The following is a 24,064-nucleotide window of genomic DNA, read 5'->3' on the forward strand; positions in this document are numbered from 1 at the left end:
TTGAGACAGGATGTGCCTTTCCTGTGGCACAAAGACCACGAATACCTCTGAAGCGCTGAAACAGTCATTATCAGAAGCTTCGCTATTGCAATTTTACTATCTTAGGGAGACCAGTACCCTGGACTTAGATGTCACACAGAAGGGCCTGAGAGCATGCATACTTCAAAAAGGCAAACCTGTTGCATTTGCTTCAAATTCTCTGTCCGCAACGTAATCCAACTACTCCAACATCAAGCTAGGAAACATTAGCTTTAGCATTTGGAATCATATGTTTTCATACCTATCTATTTGGCAAAAGATTTGTGGTAGAGACCAACTACAAACCACTGTAGATGATTTGGTGAAAACCACTGATTAATACGCCACAAAGATTGCAACATCTCTTGATAGAGATTCAAGGTTACGACTGTGAGATCAGGTACAAGCCAGTTAACCTTATGGATGCACTGGGCACACTTAGCAGATTGCCTATCCCAACAAAACAGAAGATACAAGTTGACTTCACTGACATCGGACTTGAAGGTGTTCTCAGAATTGATCTGGTACATTTTTTGCAATGCAAATGCCAGCAGCTAGAAGAAGAAATGGTGGAAGATTCCACACTACAGAAACTGTGGAAAACCAGCATTGAAGGATTGCCTGATTTAATTCAGCATTTCCACGAACATGTGAGACAATTTTGGCCTGATTGAGACGAGCTAGGCATCTCCCAGAGAGTCATTTTTAAAAGCAGGCAGGTCATCATATTGAAATCTTTGCAATCTGGTATTCTTCAATAGCTTCATCAATCACACATGGGCATAGATTGGACAAGGAGACTCACAAGAAAGACAGTCTATTGGCCAGGTAGGAGCAATGATATTGAAGTCATCATCAAGAAGAGAATATAAGAAGAGAATATACCAAGTCAGCACAAAGAGCCACTGATTCCACATAAAGTTCCTTGGTCCAATATCGCATCTGATCTCTTTCATGTCCACGGCACTGACTTCATCGTCATCGTTGACTACTTTGCCAAGTGCCCCATTATTCAACAATTGCACAATATGTCAATCACAAGTGTCACATACACTCTACGTGCTATTTTCAGTTTATCTGGTGTGCCTAGACAGATCATTATGGATAACGGTCCACAATTTATTGATAAGCCATTTCAGCATATGTGTGAGAAGTGCAATATCGATCACATTTCTCCCCTTTACCCTAGCTTAGCTTAGCTGAACAAACGATTCACACAGTGAAATTCCTAATTCTCAAATGTAGACAGACCAAGCAAGATCTACATAATACAATGTTACATCTGAAAGTGACACCTTTGAGTGCAACTATTCCATCACCGGCAGAGCTCATGTTCAGCAGACCTGTGCATAGTAATTAACCTGTTCTTACCCATTCTACTCTCTCAGAAACTAGAGAGCAACTTTTAAAACTACAAGAGAAGACGACCAACAGGCATGATAAAAATGCTGGTACAGAATTGCCAAGTTTACAGTTTACCGCTCAGAAGAAGTCATACGGACTCAAAATGTTAACAGTTTTTTTTCTCTCCACAGATGCTGTTAGACCTACTGAGTTTTTCCAGCATTTTCTATTTTTGTGCCAAGTTTACAGTTGGGGCAACTTGTTTACATCCAGGATTCCACTGGAAGTACATGGCAATCAGCCGAGGTGACAACGATTTGTTCAGAACCAAGGTCTTATGAAATCATTACACACAAAGGCGCAACAGTGAGGCCTAACTGAGGACAAATCAGATCCTTTCCAGCTCCTCCATCACTGCACAGTCCTATGGCATCGTATACAAGATCCCAAACGTAATCAGGAACAACATCCAAAATTGACAATCCCACAGATCAGTGAGCAATTAAAGGCACCTCCAGACAAGGTTACCATCACAAGATCTGGGCGTACCAACAGATTACCTTAATGCTTTAGAGACTCATAGATTCATCAGTTCTAAACACTTATGCAATGGTAACTAAACAGCAACATGTATTGTAAATATTTATACTTCGTTGGAAGGAGGAAAGTATCTTTAAAAAGAAATAGGCATGTTGTAGTATGCCTTTAAGGGATAGCAGCTTGCCATCACTTGATGGGAAGTGTGCCATGTGACCCACCCTCAATTTCACTTCGGCCTGTGAGCAAAACATAGCAGACAGAGCCCTGCTGCTGATGTCTTCAAGCTTTCTAGCCATGTATATATGTTCTCATGTGCCTAGTTTTAATAAATGAAATCACAGCGTGTTTACACCATCCCTTATGAATGACTGGTGCCTTTAGATCATATAAAAACATGACAAAATTAGAATAAGGAAGATAAATAAATAGAGGGAAAGAAAAACTGGGTTAAGAGAGAAATAAAAGAGACAGTAAGAAAAAAATTAAAATGTACAATATTAAATGTTAAAAGTTCCAGGAGTAATTTACTAGCTGTAGGAATGAAAGCATCCATTTCAATTCTTCCCTTTCTGGGCCAAAGGTTTTGAGTACGATTGCAGAAACATAAATCTTGCCATTAAAAGGAGTCTTACATCATCAACAAACAGCCCTAACCTTCCACGATGAGTCTAATTCATTTTAACAGAAATTTCTTCAAACTCATGAGAAAGCTGATGGCCAACTCCTTTTTTCACAAAGTCTACGGCAGAAAGGTCAAAACTGTCCAGCAATTTGTGATGATTTGCAACTCACGCTATATCTTTTCCTTGCCACAAACTGCTGGGTTATTTATACAATAATAACGGCATGTGCTTTAAGCTTGCCATTACATTCTCAACATATTCTGGTCCAATGAAGTTAGTAATAGTATTATTCTTACGTAGTGATCAGTAACATTTTTTTGAGTCTCTGCTAATAAACAGTAAAATTCTGCAGAGACACACGTCACTGCAAGTGCAATTAAATGCCATTCAATGCTGATTAGAATGAGTTATTTATTTGTAATTTCTGGCTCATTTGTAAAACCATTATTGCAAAATCGGAACAATTTTTTAGACAGCTTAATTACTGGAAATAATGTATTTGCTCTTAGTTGTAATTTCCTGACCATTATTATCTGAATGTTAATTTAGTGGGTGGAATAATCAAAGTCATTTGAAACCATTTCTGTTTCCGAAGTAAATGCATTCCGTTTCTGAATTTTGCCTTTAGCTACATCAATAAAATTAAAACAGTGAAACATTAATCTAGCTGTCATAGTCTGTACATTGCTTCTCAGAGTAGTACCAAGAATATTGCTGAAAGAGACATTTTTGTCAAAGCTTTACATCTTCCACTCATCAGGACAATTCGTAAGAAAATACCAAAGGGCAGAATCATCCCAGATTTGCACTGAGTGCAGTTGCAGGCGTGAAGAAAGACGTTTTACCCACTAACCGCAATGGTGGGATTTTGCAACGTATTGTCCCCATCCCGGCACGTCTTGCCTCATTAATAATACATTCATGGGAAACACGGCAGATCGTTGGCAGGCGGGCTTGGATTTGCCACCATGCCATGACTTCAGCACTTCCTCACTCTGGGTGCCATATTTAAAGCGCACCATAGCGCAGCCTACTTCATGTTTACAGACCAGGACTGCTCCAGGGAACAGATGGCCCCAAAAGCAAAGCTAATGGTAGCCCCAGATTCAGTGACACCTCTCTGGGGAGCCTGCTGAATGCAGTGGAAGGGCACTGCGATGTCCTCTACCCCTGCTCTGGCCACAGGAGGTCCACCAGAGTCACCAATCCAGCCTAGGAGATAGTGGCAGCAGTGGTCAGCGCCACTGCAGCAGAGAGGTGGTCAGCCAAGACATCCAGTGCAGGAAGAGGATGAATGCTTTCATCCATTCTGCCAGGGCAAGTCAACCACCTCAACACTCAACTCACATACTCACAAACCTATCACACATCACAGGGATCTCACACCTCAAGGGAAACACCACTACCTCTCACACACACCCTCACATCTCAGTAAGGCTCATTTCCTCTGCAGCTTGCATCCTCATCCTGTCCATGGCATCGCTCACCACACAAACATTCCACGCAGGGCCATGCATCCTGCTCACATTCTCTCCATCTGTTTTCATGCAGGAGAAACTGGCTCACAACAGCAGAGAGAGGTGGGGTGGCCCACATTCGGCCCTTCACTCACTTTGAGCAGTGTACCATCGCACTGACTGGTGAGGATGTGGACCATGCCTGCAGCGACAGTGAGGTCGGCGACTAACACCCATGTTAGGATCCTGCACCACATCATCTCTCTCTCAATGCAAATGTGGTGCTCTCCTGTTTTTTACTCTGCTGCCATACACTAGTTATCTCTACTTTGGTTCACAGTGAGCTCTGCCAAATGACCAACACCCTCAGCCAGTCAGTCCTTCAGCTCCATCCAGGTTCTCACCTCCAGCCAAGAGGACCTTTGCCATTGAAGAGCTGGAAATTTGCAGCCTGGAAGACCCGTCACAGCGCTTACCAACACCCTCCACTAGCAGAGAGACACACACCTTGTTGGGACCTAGATCCAGAGCAGGCTTGTGTTCACAATCTGGTGGTTGCTGCACGCACATGTGTCTACAGCACGAGGAGGCAAGTTCAGCCAAGATCCCCAGCACTTGGAGAACTGCTGGGGAAGAGGCATTTGTGAGGCTGGTGAGCCTCTGGATTCAGCCTTCCAACTCATGGTGGAGTGTCAGCAGAAGTTGGGGGAACATCACACAGAGCTGTTGGAAGCCCACAACAGAGTGGCACCTGAGTTGGAAGAGTGCGTCCTCCTGCTCTCTGATGACATGGTGCCCACATGTGTGTATATGGAGGTCTCCATGGGAAGGATGGCGGATGCCGTGGAGATCCTGGCACAGCAGAATGCAAAGATGAACGCAGACCTGCAGTCCATCGTGGTAGCCACGGTGAATTCATGCACTGGCAACGCGAGAGAGAAACGGGGCATCTCAATGTCCCTCCAGGTGCTTCTTCCCCTCAAGGAGTCAGGCGGGGGTCCTCAGGCACCCGAAGGGGAGGAGCAGCAACTGGACACCCCTGGGTCATCCACTCAGTAATCTCACAGTTCGGTCTACTCCCTCGAGCCCCCTTTGCCTGTGGCCCCCTCAAACTTATACTTGGTCACCACAGAGGGAGCAGCTGGCCCACAGGAGGACAGCCAAAACAAGCCAGGGCCCTCGAGGTCTAGGCTCCCCAGAGGATGCATGCTGAAGTCATCAGAGGCAACAGGGCCAACCATTGGACAGGTTGTCCTAACCCTTGCTGTGGATATTAGGGCAGCAACAAGAAGTGCTAGGTGTAGAAAAGTTAAGAAGTTCTGAACACAAGTGGTTAAATGGATGAACACATTTTGTCATTTCATAATCTGAAAATATATTCGACTTTCACTGAATAATGTGTAATGGTGTCTTTCAGCTTCATTGACAGGCTTCATGCGTCCTCCTTCTGCATCACCCACCACTAGCAGACCAATGCACGCAGCCGGCCCACAAGTGATTCTGGAGGGAGAAGTGTGTGTGTGGGGCAAGGCCTTTCAAACCCTTGTGCAAGCGCTTTCCCACACACGCAGAGCCTTCTTCCAACACACTTATCTCAATGTCCTAAGCATTTTCAATGGTGCCTGCTGGGGTTCTCTTTCAGTTGACCATCTGAGCTGAGCTGCATCTCCATCCACTGATCGCACTCCCATGCAGCACCTGTACCTGTCCAACACGAGGCTCCACTCACTTTCGATTTCTGTGAAATGGTAGTTGTCAAGTATATCGTTAGCTCCCCTGTCCTTTCCCCTCCCCCAGTCACCTATGTTGTTTCCCCCATCACTGTGGACGCCCCCACCCCCGGCATCACCTTCCAACCCCCCACCATCACCTACTGACCCATCGAGCTCCCTCCTTCCCCCAGCCACCTTCCCCCCTCTGAATTCCCTCCCGTACACCTCCCTTCACCCTTGCCTTTCCAGGAAGTCCAGGTGAACGTGCACATTCCCTACCTTCCTGAAAATGCCACCCCCATCCACATTAACCTCCTCAGCCTCCTCCTTCCCGCCCCCAGGGTCTGTGCCTGCCTCTGAGTCCCCACCAACCACCCTCATTGTCCCTTCTACCATTAGCGATGCACCATCACCCTCCCACCCTACTGGCTCCCTTTGCCCCCTCCCTCACATTCACCATTTCTTCCTACCATGCCCATCCTCAGTTCGCTCCACAGGAGGTGGTCATTGGCTCCACAGACCCCTCCCTTGTATATTCACCTGGACATCACCCCACCTTACTCCCTCCTCCAAGCTTACACCCTCCTCGACCTGCCTCCCTTCTCGCTTCAGACACCTTCCCCTCTCCGAACTCCCTCCTCCTCACGGACACCAACCCCCCACCGAGCTCCCTCCTTCCCCCAGTCACCATCACCCCCCTCTGAATTCCCTTCCGTACACCTCCCTTCACCCTTGCACCTACCTCCTCACTTGTCGCATTCTCCTCCATTACACCCTCCTTCTCACATACTCCCTCCTCCCCCTGGACATCCTCCTTCCCCCTCCCAACTTCATCCCCCATACCTTCATCTCCCACTCACAACCTCACCCCCCTGACACCATCATTCCCCCACAACCTCACCCCCACCGAAATCTTCATTCCCCCCACCAACCTCACCTGGCCGACACCTTTGTTGACCCCTCACCAACCCCACCCCCCTAGTACACCTTCCTCTCTCATTCACACCTAGACTTTCCTCTCCCCATCCTTTCGACAATCATCCATAGCAGACCACGGCCAAGACTATGGGGCAGAATTTTTTGCTCGACCTGCTCGAGCGTGAAATAACGCGTGTTGGCGTCAATCAAGCATGCCGACGTCCACACGCACTCTCGCGATATTTCACTCAGCAGGCACGTGAGGGAAACGCCATTAATTAAGAGGCCAGTTAAGGCCCTTGACACACCAATTGTCTCCAAATTTATGTAGCTTGTGCAAATTTTCGGCCGTCGCACAGGCTAAACCCACAATTTGCAAAAGCTCATCCACGGGCGGGATAAGAAGGGTCAGCAGCATTGTCAATGTGAGCAGTGAGGAGTTCTGGACATCGTGTGCTGCTGGTTGCTTATGTGAACTGGACAGCTTCATCTCGGTTCAGAGCTGCATTCTGAGCATTTCTATGCTTCATTTCAGGGCTCATTGTTTCCTTCCAGGCCCCTGGAGGATTCAGGCTGTGTGGGCCTTTCCAGGTATCTGACAGCCTTCCATAACCCTGGTAATGGGGATTGTGGTCTCTGCTGATGTCACCTCCTCTGAAGAGGAAGAGGGGCAGAAAGGGAGAGGAGGCCAGATGTCCCAATGCAGCTTTCAGGGGAGCGACCCTGGGGGGAGAGGCGCAGGCACAAGGGGGGCAGGGCCAGCAGATAGTCCAAGGCAGAAGGGGCGCAGAAGACGGCAGTATCCCACTGCCAGGGTTTACAGGCGGCGATGCAGCTACCTCAATATGTCCGAGGTGCAATGCCAAAGGAGGCTCCGTCTCTCAAGGGAGGCAGTGACCTCCATTTGTCAGAGGGTCGGTCCTGAGATCAGCTCCGACTGTGGACACCCATGCCAGTGGCTCTGAAGTCACAGTGGCCCTCAACTTCTATGACTCCGGCTCTTTCCAGAGCTCAGTGGGGGATGTGTATGGAGTCTCCCAATCAGCTGTCCATAGTTGCGTCAAACTAGTGACAGCAGCTCTTTTCAGAGCATTGACTTTCATTCATTACCAGACGGACGAGGCCAGTCAGGCTGAGCGAGCCACAGGCTTCGCAGCGATTGTTAGGTTCCCCCAGGTCCAGGATGCCATCGACTGCACACCTGTGGCCATCAAAGCGTCAGCGGGTGAGCCCGGTGCCTTCACCAGCAGGAAGGGATTCCACTCCATGACCATGCAGATAGTGTGTGATCACAAGATGCAGATTCAGCAAGTCTGGGCAATGTACCCTGGCAGCTCCCATGACGATTACATCCCGAGACACTCCCAGGTGCCGAGGCTCTTCAACGCTCCAGCCTGACTGAATGGACGGCTGCTGGGAGACAAGGGCTAACCCCTCAAATGATGGCTCATGATGCCTCTCCGCCACCCAAGAACAGAGGCCAAGCAGCAGTACAACAGAGGCCATGCCTCCACAAGGGCGGTAGTAGACAGAACCATAGGTCTTCTCAAGATGTGCTTCCGATGCCTGGACCGTTCAGGGGGCGCACTGCAACATTCCCCAGAGCGGGTGTCATTGACAGTGGTTGCATGTTGTGCTCTGCACAATCTGGCACTAGCAAGGGTGGACCCAGTGGAGGAAGAGGATGTTGACGCAGCTGCACAGGCAACAGATGATGAGTCCAGCGGAGAGACTGAGGATGAGCACAGTAAGGAGAATGCTGAGGGCATGGACGCTGACCTGGGTAACCTCCAGGGAGGCAGGGACACCCGGGACGCTTTGATCCAACACTCCTTCAGCTATCCTACCAAATAAGAACCACCACCACATGCCAGGGCTGCAGGCACCATACTTGATCCCAGAGAGGACTATTTCTTTAGTCAACAATATACACTCTGTGCCTGTGCAATAAAGTTTCAGGAGACACACGTCCATCATTACATAATGGCCTACCCTGCAACTACAAAACAAATGAAGCATACAGAGGGTAATAGCACAAAATAAAATCTCATTTAATTTTGCATGTGAAACATAACTGAAATAAACATGAACCAGTGTTGTTTATCACTCCATTAAAAAAGTTAAAGCAAAATGGGGGGACAAAAATCACCCACGATAAGGCCGTCTTGTGTTTAAGGTGCTTTACATTTACGTTTGCAGGTGCTATGTCTGGGTGCTCTCCCTCTCACTGGCACCAGCATTGCAGATAGCCTGCTGATTCTGCAGCCTTGTTGGCCTTGAGGACCTTGGCAGTCGCCCTCTGGCCGGTCGAGCCTGTGCTGACCCCACCTGGGAAGAAGCAACCAGTGGCACGGCTGGCATCTCCCCAGTCGCCACAGCCTCATCAGATGCCATGGTCACTGGCAGAGGTGCAGAGCAGCTGCTTCCATCATCCGGAACGCCCTGAGAGGAGCCCGCAGAGATGACAGGCAGCTCATGCGCCAACGTGAGATTGCTTTGGATCTCCCTGCTCACCATTGATGGGTGGGCACCCAGTTGGGATACTGGATGCCTAATCCATCTCCCACACTGACACTGACCAGCTGAGGTCATTGCCGGTGTGTGGGCTTGCAGGTCTGAGCGCATCCCCAGAGATCCTTGATTGTGTCCCTGGAGTAGCCTCTCCATGAGAGTTGCCACTCTCTCCATGGAGGAGGCATTGTGCTCAGCCATGAGGGTCAACGCAGTGGTCATGCTCCGCAGGGTCTCCTCCCAAACAGACACCATGGTACACATTCCCTGATGTATATCTGCCAGATCCTCCCGCACACCCCACTGGACTTTCAGCATCTGCTGCCTAATGGACAACTCCAGAAGCCCATCATCAGCCATTGTCCTGGTCTCCAGCAGTCCTCCAATTGCTGGCACCCTGGGCACCTCAAGCAAGTGTGAAGTGCCCTCACCAATGTGCAAGATACTAGATGGCGATCTTATGCCCACCGAGGTGCTGGTATCTGCGTTGGTGCCTGCTTGACAGAGAGGGGATGGCGCAGGTGTGTGCTGAGCATGGTGGTCCTCCGGGGTCGGGGTGGCCCTTCAGGGTCCTCATTGCGACTGCCTGCTGGTGAACCTAAAAGGGAGAAGAAGGACATGTCATTAGTTTAAGTCATGACACTGTCATTGTGCATTCCGGGCACCCTGGTGAGACAACAGAGATCTGCATCATGGTGCCCTCGTCTTTCGATTATCAATGGGGACTCCAGTTTTGAGGCTCACAGTATAGAGACTGCACTAGAATGATTGCAATAGCCAACATTCTCACCTCAGTGTATTATACCCTTACTTTCGTCTGGTACCTCAACCTCACCGTGGCCGGTTGACCAAGGTGCATGCAGCCTCTGGAGCTCCAGGGTCTCCTGCTCATAGCATGTGAGGATGAGGAAGTGTGGGGTCCCCCGCCAGTCCGCAACCTCTCAATATTGTCATGGGATGTCTTCTCCTGAAAGGACTGAGGAGCATTGATTAGTCCACTCTCTACCAGCAGCTTCATTGCAGCCTGGCCAACCCCACCTGAGGAACATCTCTCAGGGCTCATCCGATTTGTGACCCTTGAGCCGCAAGGCACTTAGTCCAAACAGCCAGGGCTCACCCGCTTGGCCAGCTCCAGCGTCATTGGCAGTTGCCACTCACACTCTAACACCCCTGAGGTCCAAGAGGGGATGGCCAGCACTTAACTGTTCTGTACATTGACCTATGCCAACACGGTACTCACCCCTCCCGATCGCAGGAGATTATTGAAGTGCTTCCAGCACTGCACCCACGTGGGCTTCACCACGTCTTGGCTGTTCACCTCCTCAAAGGCATTCTTGTTGAAGGGCAGGGGCCTCCTCCTCCCGTCTCTGGGGTCAAGGGGTTCCCTCTTGGCTGCCACTTCCTCCAGGAGAGCTGCGAGGCACTCATCAAAGAAACGTGGGGCAAACTGTCCCACTGACTTGCCCTCCCGCCTGCCGTGTCCAGCCGCACTGGAATCCATCAAAAGTTCAGCGTCCTTCTATGGCAGCCTTCCACGGGCTGCCTGGGCCACTTTTGAACCAGCCGCCGGGTCGCCATTGGACCTGGTGGCCAGCATGCCCCTTTTTGGTGCTTCCCCAGCCACCTTTCACGCCGGATGGGCCTTAATTGGTGAAATCGCGGTCCATTCCTGATCGCGGGCGGCGGTCGCCTTCCTGATTGCCCTCACCCGCCCCCACCGAGCCCGCCCACCAAGGGCAAAATTCAGCCCATGGTGTTCCAAAGCAGGCCTGAAGCATCAACGGACACCTCCCACCTTCCGAGAGCTGCTTCACGGCAGAGCCATGTGCATGAGAATCCACCCAGCAAGAGATGCACGTGTTCCTCCAGGGTCTAGTAGCTGTCAGGCGCCAGCATCATCTTCTCCTTGGATATTTGCGTTCTGAGCAAGGCCCTAATTCTACACGTCACACTCGTCCACACGTGTTCTGGGCCAGCGTGCTTTCTTGCCGGCATAACAGTAAATCAGGTGTGGGGGGGATGATTCCGGTCAGGCCTTACCTTGCATCCCATTATCGGGATGCAAAACAGGTTCACGCCGGCCTACAGCACGATTTGTGTTCCGCCATGGCGGGCACCTTCAGATGATTTGACGCTAACGTGAAACTGATTTCTGAGCCTCACACCAAATCGTTCCCCCCTGCCCGTCACGATGCCCGCCGCCAACGGGAACGGCCGATTCCTCCCAATGTCAGGAAAAACACCAAAGACCCCTGACATTGGTATTTTATTGCAAATTGTCCTGATGAGGGCAAGATGAAAAGCTTCAACAAAATTGTCTCCTTTTTCAACAATACTCAAGTTCTGTACTACCAAATGATCTAGAAATTAGATCATTCTCAAACTGGGGTGTGATCCTCGTGCCGCTCACACTGAACACATCCAATGAAACCAGTAGTAGGACCATTGTAAATTGCTCCACCAGCCTCCTTTCCTTATTTCTGGCAAGTGGGGTAGTTTTCTAGTTCCAGGGGCACCCAAATCAACTGACTCAGATGTCAACCAAGGCTATTACGAGAATCTGGGGTGTGGGCCAAGTGGCAAGCAGTGACCGTCAGCTATCCGCTGATTTAATAAGAAGCTAGGAAGAACGCTACTGTTCCTTTCAGCTATTCAACGAGGCAAGTAAAAAATTCAAACTTTTGTGCTGACAGATTCCAATGGACTGCTAGTTTGGCTGCAACATGTCTGAAGAAATATGGCAGAGGAGAATGGAGCAGTTAACCAAGTGAAGAACCTGAGAAAGAATGGTAATGCACCATGATTTCAGCTGCAGGCATGTGTCATTGATGCCTATGGGAATAAGCAGTGTGCTACCTGCCATTTGGACCCTTAGGAACTCATTTTATACAGGCACAACTCAATCCAATTTCTAGGTTATATTTTTAGAACAAAGTTGCATGATCTTCAACTTTTGAAAGATTGAGTGCCACTTACCTCTGACCTGAATTTTCCCTGTTGCAATTCTGCCCATTTTTCATCAGTATTTTAGGATTTCTAGCATAACCTGTTAGAAAACTACATTTATCTATGAATCTTGTCACTAAGTTTAATTTTGAATGTGGTGTTTTCTTTTGCTGTTTTCAAGTCCGTGCCACCCTGCCTTCCAACTCTGTAGTCCACCCAATAACATTCTGTAACTTCTCCCCATCTCTCCTTCAGGCTTCATGTCTCATGTCCTATAAGGTGACATGAGTTGACCCACACTCAGCTCCTGATCATTTGGCTACCTCTTTTTGATTGCCAACAAGACCAACGCTACTGTGCTCAAGAATACTGTCAATTTCTCTTTGAAAAGCTTTTCATATATTTCCATTCTCTATAATAATTGACAGATCATTAACCGCCCCTCCTCTTAATGTTCTCCAATTAAATCAATTCACTCTGGTTTCTGATTTGCCCAAATATCAAGATTGCCCTGGCCAAAGTTACCAGGATCTTCTGTGCAACTGAAACAATTGTACATTATTGCTCTCTAGGGTTTTTGACTTGGTTAACTGCCTTTTCTTCCTGTGTTACATTTCCCCTGTGGTTTACCTCCAAACTTAGACCACGCTATCAATATCCCCTGAAATGTTTTCTCCTTACCCTCCTGTATTGTTACTTTTGAGGTTCCCCTTTTGAATCTTCTGCATAAAGCCTCTCACTCAATCATATTAAATCATATTATCCAATTTAGGCCCAATCTTACAGTGCTTAATTCCTGTTTCGCCCACAGTTCAGCTTCAAACCTTACATATTTTTTTACAACCACCACTACCACATGTCTTCAACAACTGAAGGGTCAACTTCTCTAATGTTCTTCTCACCAGTCTTCAATTTATATAGAATTCCACTGACCACACCCTATCCTGTCAATAGTTCCATTTGACAATTTACTTGCAGCATACACTGGCTCCCTGTCCTTATTTATAAATTTATTCATGGAATTGCCTCACCCTTTATCAACTCACATTCCTATGGAGCTCTTCATGGATACAGAGACATCATAAAGGGAAAACAATGGACACTGAAGAGGAGAGAAAGGGAAGGAAAGGAATAAATTAGTGCAGGGGAAGTCAAGGGTACAACTGAAGATAAAGATTTTGAGGATGTTATTTGAAAGTAGGGAGTGAGTATGCAAAGCTGAGAGATGTGGGGAAGTAGTTCTAAACAGCAGGAATCCGGTAAGGTGGGGTGATGCAAAACATTGAGGGATTTGAAAATAAGATCAAGGATCCTGAATTAAATTTATCTTATCAGCTAATTCTAGGTGAATAAGACCACCAAAGCAAAATGATGAATTTAAAAAATACATGTTTGTATGATTATTTATGCAATCGATCTATTATTAATTTCAGTTGCATGCTATCCAATCAATTGGCCCTACCATATCTCTCCTTCTCACTAGCTTCATCAAAAGCTGCCCCCTGCCCTAGCCTGAAATTGTATATTTCTCCAGTTTCTCTCCTATCCCCCCATTCCCTCTCTGAGCTCATCTTGTCCATGAGACCACTTCCTCCTCCCTCAATTGTAACCCCACTAAACGGCTGTCCCCTCCTGCTCTCATGTTAGCAGATATTGTTAATAGTTTCTTCTCTTTTAAATCTGCAATCATCACCCCTCGCCTGAAAAACCTAACCTTGGCCCTAACGCTCTTGAAAACTACCCCAGCCCCAATTTCCAATCTTTCTTTCCTCCCCAGAGTTCTTGAGCACATTGTTGCCTCCCAGATCTGTGCCTATCTTTCCCAAAGCTCCATATTTGAATCACTCAAATCAGGTTTCCACCCCCTTCCACGGTACCATAACAGCTCTTTCAAAGTCAAAAGTGGTATCTTATGTGACTGTAATAAAGATAAACTATCCCTCCTCTTCAACCTGCCTGCAGCTTTTGACCACACCAACCATCCTTCTCCAATGCATCTTCCCTGTCGACTGGTTCTATTCTTAGCTATCGAATTGAAGCCAGTGTTTCAGTTGCAATGGCTTCTCTTATGCTCCCACACCATTGCCTCTGGTGTCCCCCTAGGATCTATCCTTGGTACTCTCCTTTTTCTTTTCTATATGCTGACCTTCGGTGGTATTATCCAAAGGCACAGCATTAGATGGTTGTGGTTGTTGGAGGTCAATCATCTCAGCTCCAGGACATCACTGCAGGAGTTCCTCATGGTAGTGTCCTCAGCCCAACCATCTTCAGCTGCTTCATCAATGACTTTCCTTCCATCATAAGGTCAGAAGTGGGGATGTTCGTTGATGATTGCACAATGTTCAGCAGCATTCGCAACTCCTCAGATACTGAAGCAGTCTATGTCCAAATTCAGCAGGACCTGAATAATATCCAGGCTTGGGCTGACAAATGGCAGGTAACATTCGTGCCACACAAGAGTCAGGCAATGACCATCTCCAATCAAGAGAGAATCCAACCATCGCCTCTTGATGTTCAATGGCACTACAATCACTGAATCCCCCACGAACAACATTCTGGGGTTACCATTGACCAGAAACCGAACTGGACTAGCCATATAAATACTGTAGCTACAAGAGCAGGTCAGTGGCTAGGAATCTGCGATGAGTAACTCACTTCCAGACTCCCCAAAGCCTGTCTACCACCTACAAGGCACAAGTCAGAAGTGTGATGGAATACTTCCCACTTGCCTGGATGAATGCAGCTCCCACAACACTCAAGAAGCTTGACACCGTCCAGAACTAAGCAGTCCCTCCACCATCAATGCACAGTAGCAGCAGTGTGTATCATCTATAAGATTCACTGCAGGAATTCACCAAGGCTCCTTCAAAAGCACTTTCCAAACCCATGACCACTACCACCTAGAAGGACAAGGGTAGCGGATAGATGGGAACACCACCACCTGGAAGTTCCCCTCCAAGTCACTCACCATCCTGACTTGGAAATATATCGCCATTCCTTCACTATTGCTGGGTCAAAATCCTGGAACTCCCTTCCTAACAGCACTGTGGATGCACCTACACTACATGGACTGCACCAGTTCAAGAAGGCAGCTCACCACCACCTTCTCAAGGGCAACTAGGGATGGGCGAGCCAGTGAAGCCCACATCCTGTGAATGAATTTAAAAAAATATGCTGATAACACCCAGCTTCACTTCACTACCATCTCTCAATTCCTCCATTGATACATTATCAGACTGCTCATCTGACATCTGTACTGGGTGAACAGAAATTTCCTCCAATCAAATATTGGGAAGACTGAAGCCATTATTTATAGTCCAGAATCAAAACTCCCTTCCTTAGCTACCAACTTAATTCCTTTCCCTGGCAACAGTCTTAAAAAACCAGACAGATTGTAACTTGATATCATTGTTGACCCCAAGATGAGTTTCTGACAACATATTTGTGCTATAAGACCGCTTTTTTCCACCTCCATAAAATTGCCTAACTTTGCCCATGCCTCAGCTCATCTGCTGCTGAAATCATCATTCATACCTTTGTGGCTTTGAAACTCAACTATTTCAATGCATTTCCATCTGTCCTCCCACATACCACCCTTAAACTTGAGGTGAGCCAAAAATCTGCTGGACATGTCCTAACTCACATCAAGTCTTATTCATATATAACCCCTGTACTCGCTGACCTACACTGGCTTCCGGCCAAGCATAAGAACATAAGAAATAGGAGCAGGAGTAGGCCATTCAGCCCTACGAGCCTGCTCTGCCATTCAATGATATCATGGCTGAACTTCACCACCATTTTCCTACACTATCCCCATATCCCTTGTTGTTTTTAATATGTAGAAATCTAACGATCTAAGCCTTGAACACACACAATGACTGAGCCTCCACAGCCCTCTGGGGCAGAGAATTCCAAAGGTTCATCACCCTCTGAGTGAATAAAATCCTCCTCATCTCAGTCCTGAATGGCCTGCCCCTTATCCTGAGACTCTGTTCCCTGATTCTAGATCCCTCCCCACTCCCCAGGAGAAACATCCTTCCTGCATCTACCCTCTTGAGCCCTGTAAGAATTTGATGTGCTTGAATGAGATCATATCTCATTCCTCTAAACTCTTCTAAATTCATATGGCATTCCCCTGTCTATTATTTTAATGGTGGCTTTAGCCCAATTAAAATAAACAGATTAGTGCATGTTAATAGCAGACAGCAACTTCTTAATTTTAGAATTATCAACCTTGTTTTTAAATTTATCTCTGTAATCATCAGTCCCATAACCCTCTGAAATATCTACGTTCATCTAATTCTGGCTACTTCAGCATCCCAGGTTTTAATCACTCCACCACTGTGATAGTGGTACCTTCCTGTTACTGAGATCCTAAACTCTGGAATACCCTCCCCTACATCTCTCCCCACTCTTTTTAAGACATTTCTTAAAACCTACCTCTTTGACCAAGCATTTGGTCATCTGCCCTAACATCTCATGTGGTTTGTGTCATATTTTGTTTTATAATGCTCCTGTGAAGTGCTCTGAGGTGTTTTATTACATTAAAGGTGCTATATAATTATAAGTTGTTGCTGGTGGTGAAATAAGCAATAGAGTGAGGCTGAAACTGTTCCACAAATTTCATTCTTTATATTCTGAAATCACTGGTTGTGATATTAATACTAGTAGATAAAAGTTCAACACGTTCTTTTAATTATTCTACTCATAACTTTGACTGAGACATTAAATTATTTATTTTAAACACTTCAGTGACTTCACTAAAGTAACATGCGCTTATCCATCCGAGTATGAATTAGATCACGAACTACATCAAATAGGTACTATTGCCACCAAAGTTTTTTAATTAAGTTTTGCTGGTAACTTGTTAAAACATATAAATATATTGAAGTAATATTAATTTATCAATCTTCACCACATGTTAAATTAAAAAGTTACTTTTCTATTTATTGAACAAGCTTCACACATATATTTTTGATGAATAACTGACAATGTCAGTATGACAGTGTTAGGAATTGGAACATGCTTTCACTTTTGCAGTCAACATCTAAATCAAGTACTCACAGGTTATATATATCATGGCTCAGATACCTTGCAAAACTCCATCTGTTCTTTCCTATTAACGTGCTTTCACTGTGGCATTAGAAAAAACAATCCCTGCTGTGCCAGTGTGACATTTTCATTTCCTACATCTGCCATCCTTGTGGCCTCTAAAGAGGAGTGCCAAATATGACGATTTATGAGCAATTTTATACTGTAAACCCAGACAAAGACTGCAAAAACCCGCTTCATTTAAGATCTCTACGGAAATAAGATAAGGAATTTTTATGCTTTCTGACTTTTTAACCAAGGGTTCAAAAGTAAAAAATGCAGTTTTAGACAACGATTTAGTAAATAAATCCATTATAGCTTTCAGCCTTAACATTAGGCCTGCAATTTGAAGCAACTTCATTGTATCAAGTTTTTGTAGAAAACATTTAATTGAACAACAATCTAGACACTATGCATCATTATATGCATATTTAGCTTATCATGGCTGAACATTTCAAATGAATTTTACAATTGGTTGATCAATTGCCTATTTTTATTTTTGATATTTGTCCATGCATTTCAGGTTAAAAGAGAATAATTCTTCTTAATACACTGCTTGCCACTGGATTCTTTATTATAAACCAGACAACAAACCTCATCGCCTTGACCAATTCTTACTGTATCATAGATGTTCTTTTGAAACAAAATGTGTTTATTATTCTGTCTTCTCCCTCTCTCTTGGTCTACCTATATATATTAGCATTCCCAGTTGAGTCACACCCGAAAATTTAACAATACTGCACAATAGCCACCCAGAGATACATGATGGCAACCTGGATAACCCCTTCTGATTCTCCTTACTTCTCCTGAACACAAGTGATACCATGAATAGGATGCATTTCACTTTCAATGTTGCATTAGTGACAGGACGGAGGTTTCGCCACTAACCCACTGCTTTATCTGGGGATGAATCTAATGAATTTAGAGCAGAAACACTACTGGCCACTGGCAGATCATCAACAAAAGAGGCTGAAGTTAGGTTGTGCTGCAGGTAAAGAAAAAAAGATGCAGCTAATTGAAAAGGCAAATGCTTGTGGGAATTTGGGAAAAATACTGAGAAAGGTTAAGTCAGTTAGAATGCCTGAAGGAAAAGCAACCTTGAGGGATGCGGGATGGCGGGGGGGGAGGGGGGGAGCAAGATGGGGGAGGGACCAACAGCAGAAAGGGTCCTGCCCCCACCCTCTATCCCATGAAAAGATTTGCTCAGAACTCACGTTAAGAGTCAGGAGAACTTTTCAGTGAAGTACAAAATATATTAAATCTCTGCCCTGTTAAGTTGCAGTAAGTTCACCAGAAATGCTATTCTCTGGGCAGTGTCTGCCTCAGGGATACCACTGTGCAGTACTTAAGTAGTATGTTGTATTCAATAGCTGGGTTGACGATGGCAGTTAGATTATCCCAGACAGTAAAAAGAACCCCTGGCTTCTTTTCAACACCAACAACCATCTCCTTAAACCTCTTTACTGTCCCTCTACCCTTATCTTCAACAATTTCATATCACTAAGAATGACACCATCTTTCCCATTATCCACCTAGCCAAAGCTTCCTCCAGGTTCCTCCATAGCTTCACCCCAAACCTGTATGCCTCTCTATTTTCCCTCCCATCTTCCCTACATGCTCTTCTTGTCCATGAGGACTACCTCCTGCTCCCAACCCCAATTCCACAAAACTGCTAACTACTCAATTTTTGTGTCTCATTCTACCTGTCAATGAAAATAGCTCCCTTTCTAAAATATCATCACTACCTCCTTAAAAAATCCTTGACTCCTTTATTCTTGGAAACTACCATCCCGTTCTAACCCTTTCCTCTCCAAGGTTCCTGAACATGTTGCTGTCTCCAAAATTTGTACCCTTCCTTCTCATAACTCCATGCTTGGATCCCTTCAATCAGGTTTCTACTCATACCACAGCACAAAAATGGCCCTAATCAAAGACAACCTCTGTGACTGTAGCCATGATGCACTATCTCTCCTCATCTTTCTCAACCTCTTAAGACATTCAATTGCACTATCCTCCTCCAAAGAAACTCCTCCGGTGTCCTCAGTGTGACTGACAGTCGTCACTTCGTTCCATGCTTACCTATCCACACTTCTTTGTTACCCCACAAGTGTGGGATGGGGCAGGGAAACCCATCGATTGCCTGCTAGTGATGGAACCAGAGCAGGCAGGATGCGATCTAGTGCTGCACTCAAAGAGTTAAGTGGCAGAGGGAAACCAAACTGGGCAGGTGAGAAAAACTTTACACTAAAAATACACTAAGCAAGATAAAGGAAGCATAGAGAATGGGAGACAATGTAACTTTGTGTGCGGGGCTTCAGTATGTTATTTCAGAAGAAGCCTGAATAGGACTCAATGCCAGCATCTTAACACCACAACAGGAAAGAGTGGGGGTGAAGAGATCAAAATTTACCTTATGAGGGAAAATGGAATACAACAGACCTTTTAAAGCCATTAAAATGTAAATTTGTTCCATTTCCTTGGAGAAAAATTTCCTAGGAGTTAAGCAGGAAAAACTAAAAAGCATTTTGCAGTGCCGACTGGTGACTAGAGCCTGAATGTGTCATAATATTGGAATATCCTATTAGAAATGGGACCTACAAGTATCACAGACACAAGGGCAGATTAGAAGAGTCGGTGTGAAATTCAACATTGATGCAGAACGGGTGGTAGCAGATCTGCAGCCTGCTCAACACTCTGCTCAATTATCCTGTGTGATGTATGGAGGTAGAAGGGGAAAGGTTAGGAGGGAGGGTAGCGAAGGCATCCAGGGATTTGAAAGAGTAGGAGGGAGAGGGGGAGGTTGTTTCAACTGCAAAATGCAACCTGAATTAGAGTTGCATCTCTGATGAGCTTTAAAGCAGTCTTGTTTCACTGCAAAACCACAGATATTACTGGAGAATGAGCAAAGATGACTAATTTGAATCTCAGTTCATTTAAGTTATGTCTGGAGCATCTGACCAAAATGGAGCATATTGTACAATTGAGATGTACTTTCTGTGGCTGTTCTCTACTCTAACCGTACTGTGCAGGTAGTTGGGGGCGGTGGATTTTTCTTCCTCACTCAGAATAATATCAATCACAAACACCTTTCCCAATTGTTCAATAGGATGCTGTTACAATCTCGGAACAGGCTTCTCTTCTTCCAATCCCAAATGCTGTGCTATTGTCTCAAATATATCCACTTTTTTTTAAGCCCCTGTTCTCATCTCTAACTTCAATTCTTTTGCTAATTCTATTAACCTAACCTTGGTTAATTGTTGCAAAACACACAGGGATAAATCTTCCCTCTCCAGAAAAGTCTTAGGGCAGAATCGTCCCAGGTTTGCACTAAGTGCGGTAGTGGGTGTGAAAAAAATGGCTTTACACACCAGCTGCAATGGCGGGTTTTTGCGCCATGTCATCCCCTTCCCAGCAGGTCCCACCTCATTAATAATGCATTCACGGGAAACTTGCCAGATCACTAGCGGTGCGGACTTTGATTCCACCTGCCCTGCTGTCACCTCAGGCCTTTAATAATTCAGGCACCATATTTAAAGAGCACCCCTGCACAGAGCTAGCATACTTTAAGGGATCAGAAGCTGCTGGAAAGTCATGGCTGCCAAAAGGAGGAAACATGCTGCCCCCAAAATTAGCGACGCCTCCCTTCTGCGACTACTGTACACAGTGGAGGCTCGCCGTGACGTCCTCTACCCCCACTCTGGGTGAAGGCCAGCAAACAAGGTGACAAATTCAGCATGACAAAACCCTCTGCCTATGACTACCTGAGAAGGGGAAGCTGGAGTAAGATTGAGCTGCCCTGCACCCCTCTTGGGTTGATACTGTTGGAGACCAACTGTGGCATCGGCATTGGAGTTCAGTCCACGCAGCAGACCAATGTCCTGGACCAAGGTCTCCAAGGTCCGCCATCTTATCAGTGTTGACCTCACTGCGTTGACATGCTGGCACTATCACCTCAGACTGAAGGCAGACAGACTGCTCCATTGTGCCTTGCAGTCTGATGAGTACAGCGGATATCCCTTCCTAATGTTCCCAAGCTTGCCTTTGGAGCTCCAGCAACTGAGGTATGACCGAGTCCAGTGGCTGCTCATCTGACTCAAACTCTGCTAATTTCTGGCCTCCAGCAGTCCTCGGAGTTTCGGACACCTGGGAAGACCCTGCCTCCATCTGCTGTGGATCAGACAGTGTGATGTGCTCAGCAGATTGTGACCCTGGGGCTACTCTAGAACTGGGTTCCTCTGAGGTGAGTGTCTCTGCACTAGTGGAGGGTGTGGTTGAGCGCTGTGACAGGTTTTCAATTCTGGTGTCACCTGATTCTTCTTCCATTATGTCTTTGGGGCTTGAGTCAAGGGCCTGGGTCATGGACCCCCTTGTGCTTCCCAGATGTGCCACGAAAGCAAGGTGAGATAATTAGTGCATGGCAGGGGACTGCAGAACAGGATGGTTGTTCCTTCCGTATATACCAGCCCATCCGTATACCCTGTTCCTGTGACCCCAAAAGCTCCAGTTCCATAGGCCAAGGAGAGTGCCACTGCCACACAGCGGACCCCTAAAAGGCCGGGGACCTCCAGGTCTCGGCCCTCCAGAGGATGCCTACCAAAGACATCACACACATGGCGCAGCATTCAGCAGGCTGCCTCCACCTCCGCTGTGGATGTTGGGGGAGCACCAAGACATAGTGGCAGGGTTAGGAAGGATAAGAAGGTGTATTGCACAGCCTGGGTACGGGTGTTAATCACTTGTACTTAATGATCACTATTGTACATAAACTCCCAAGAATATCTCCTTGCTTATGGCTCCTTGTTATGTTGAGCAGTGTTCGTGTCCCTCAGATGTGAAATCTTGATTCCTGCACAAGATAAAGGCAGGTGTCTCAGTCCAGGTCCTCTTCGCTGTGCAGTGTGCAATCTTCAGACCAAAGTGATGGTCCAGCTTCACACTCACTGGACCGATTAGTAATGCCTGCACCTCGATGGTGCTTGTCATTGCTGCTGGAATGGCGTGGGCAGGCATCACAGAGTTCCCTCATTCTCTCTGTGTGCTCTCAGACCTTTGAGGTGGGGCTGCCCCCACCCCCCACCCCACCCCCCCCACCACAATCTCTTCAGCACCATGACCAGTAACACTGTGTTCCTGAAGGGGTCAGGTGCTGAAGGTGGGCAAAGGATCGCGTGCATTTAAAGTTTCACGGCTGTGTCTCCAAGATATGACCCTGATCACAGAGCACAAGCGAGCTGGCCTCAGCCAAACAGGAGTCAGATATTCACAGAGGCAATGTGACGATCTAGGAATGACCTCACTGCATGTCGTCATCGTCTTCCTGGATTCTAGTGACTATTAGGGGCTCCACTGCGTCTCTGTGACATGAGCCCTTTTTAAATAGTGGGGTTACATTAACTACTCTCCAATCTGTAGGAACTGTCCCAGAGTCTACAGAATCCCAGAAGGTGACCACCAATGCATCCATTATTTCTAGGGCCACTTCCTCAAGTACTCTGGGATGTAGATTATCAGGCCCTGGCGAATTATCGGCCTTCAATCTCGTCAATTTCCCCAACACTATTTCCCTACTAATACTAATTTCTTTCAGTTCCTCCCTCTCACTAAGCCCTGTGTTCCCCAACATTTCTGGTATGATATTTGTCTCCTCTTTTGTGAAGACAGAACCAAAGTATAACAAAAGAATTTTACTGCACAAAAATCCCAGAACATGAATACTACTAACTACACTCTATCTTAGTCAAATATGTTAAAGATATCAAAAGTACATTGAACACAGTTACTTATACTCTAAATCAAACTCCTTAACTCAAATGTCCTTCTACGCCCATTTGAGTTGCATCCTCAAAACCAAAAGTCATATGCTTATCAGAAATTGAAAGCTTAATCACTTGGTCTAAAGTGATGTTACAAAGAATAAGTGTCAAGGCTTTCTGGGCCTTCAGCTTACTTCTGGCAAGGTTGACACTTCAAATCTCCTCAAACCGTCCCACAGTTGTAGACTCCCAGTTTGACACAAGGGTTGCTAGGGTGTTAAGTGTAGCCACCCTGGGTTAGAACTCTCCTAGTTTTGATGTTCTTTAGCTCTGGGGACTTGCATCTAGGAAGTCTCTCTCTTCTCAGCTCGGCTATCTTAGAAATTCAACTCACTGTTAGCAGAGTCCTTCAGTTATCAAGTGTTTTAAGCCCTTTTAGCCAGCCCACAGAATTTCAACTGAATTCTGCTTCAAAGAGAACCAGCTTGTTCTAAATTAAACTATTTGAACCACACAGAGGAATCTATTCCCCCTGTAATTAACTTCTTGTTTACCCTTTTGTTTTACAGTTGTTTATCTGCCAGGCAGCTTGGTCACAGGATCAGTTTGTGGAAGCAAGTTGCTTTTCATCCTCCAGGGAAACCAAGTTTTTAAAGGAACCATCACCCCAATATAAAATATAGATTTTTCCCAAAAAGCACATGGGCCATCACAATGCATTGTTCAGACGGTTCACAGTTGCCTTGTTCTTATACAACATCCATTCAAGCATACTTTTTAGCAGGAGTCACTAGACAACTTTTAGAAGCAAGCGGAATACTTGAATTTTTTTTCTTTAGCCCAAATATAACAGCCAAAATACTCTCACTGCTTTTCTCTCCTGGCTGAGACTGCCGAACTTGATATAGATCAAGAAATTTACTAGCCTATATGATATACTACTACATCATCCAAAGAACTTACCTACTGAGCCAAAACCTTTCATGTTACTTTACCGTTATATTTTTGTCTTTTCCAAACCCACCTTCAATCTGCTCAAATAGGTGTAAACAACAACAGAAGCACATCAATTCAGAATATCAGCTTCAAGTATGCAGTTATTTATGCACTCAGATTTAGCAGATTCTGCCTTTAAACTTGCCAAATAAGCA

The 24,064-nt window shown here is 46.1% G+C and overlaps 1 protein-coding gene across 1 annotated transcript in view; it reads right to left on the reverse strand.

Moving 5' to 3' along the window:
• The window catches only part of vwde (von Willebrand factor D and EGF domains), a 379,611-nt gene that overhangs the window by 306,559 nt on the left and 48,988 nt on the right, over positions 1-24,064 (reverse strand). The window lies entirely within an intron of this gene.

The sequence above is a fragment of the Cetorhinus maximus genome, chromosome 3 (assembly GCF_964194155.1).
Source record: "Cetorhinus maximus chromosome 3, sCetMax3.hap1.1, whole genome shotgun sequence".
In the NCBI taxonomy this organism is placed as follows: Eukaryota; Metazoa; Chordata; class Chondrichthyes; order Lamniformes; family Cetorhinidae; genus Cetorhinus; species Cetorhinus maximus.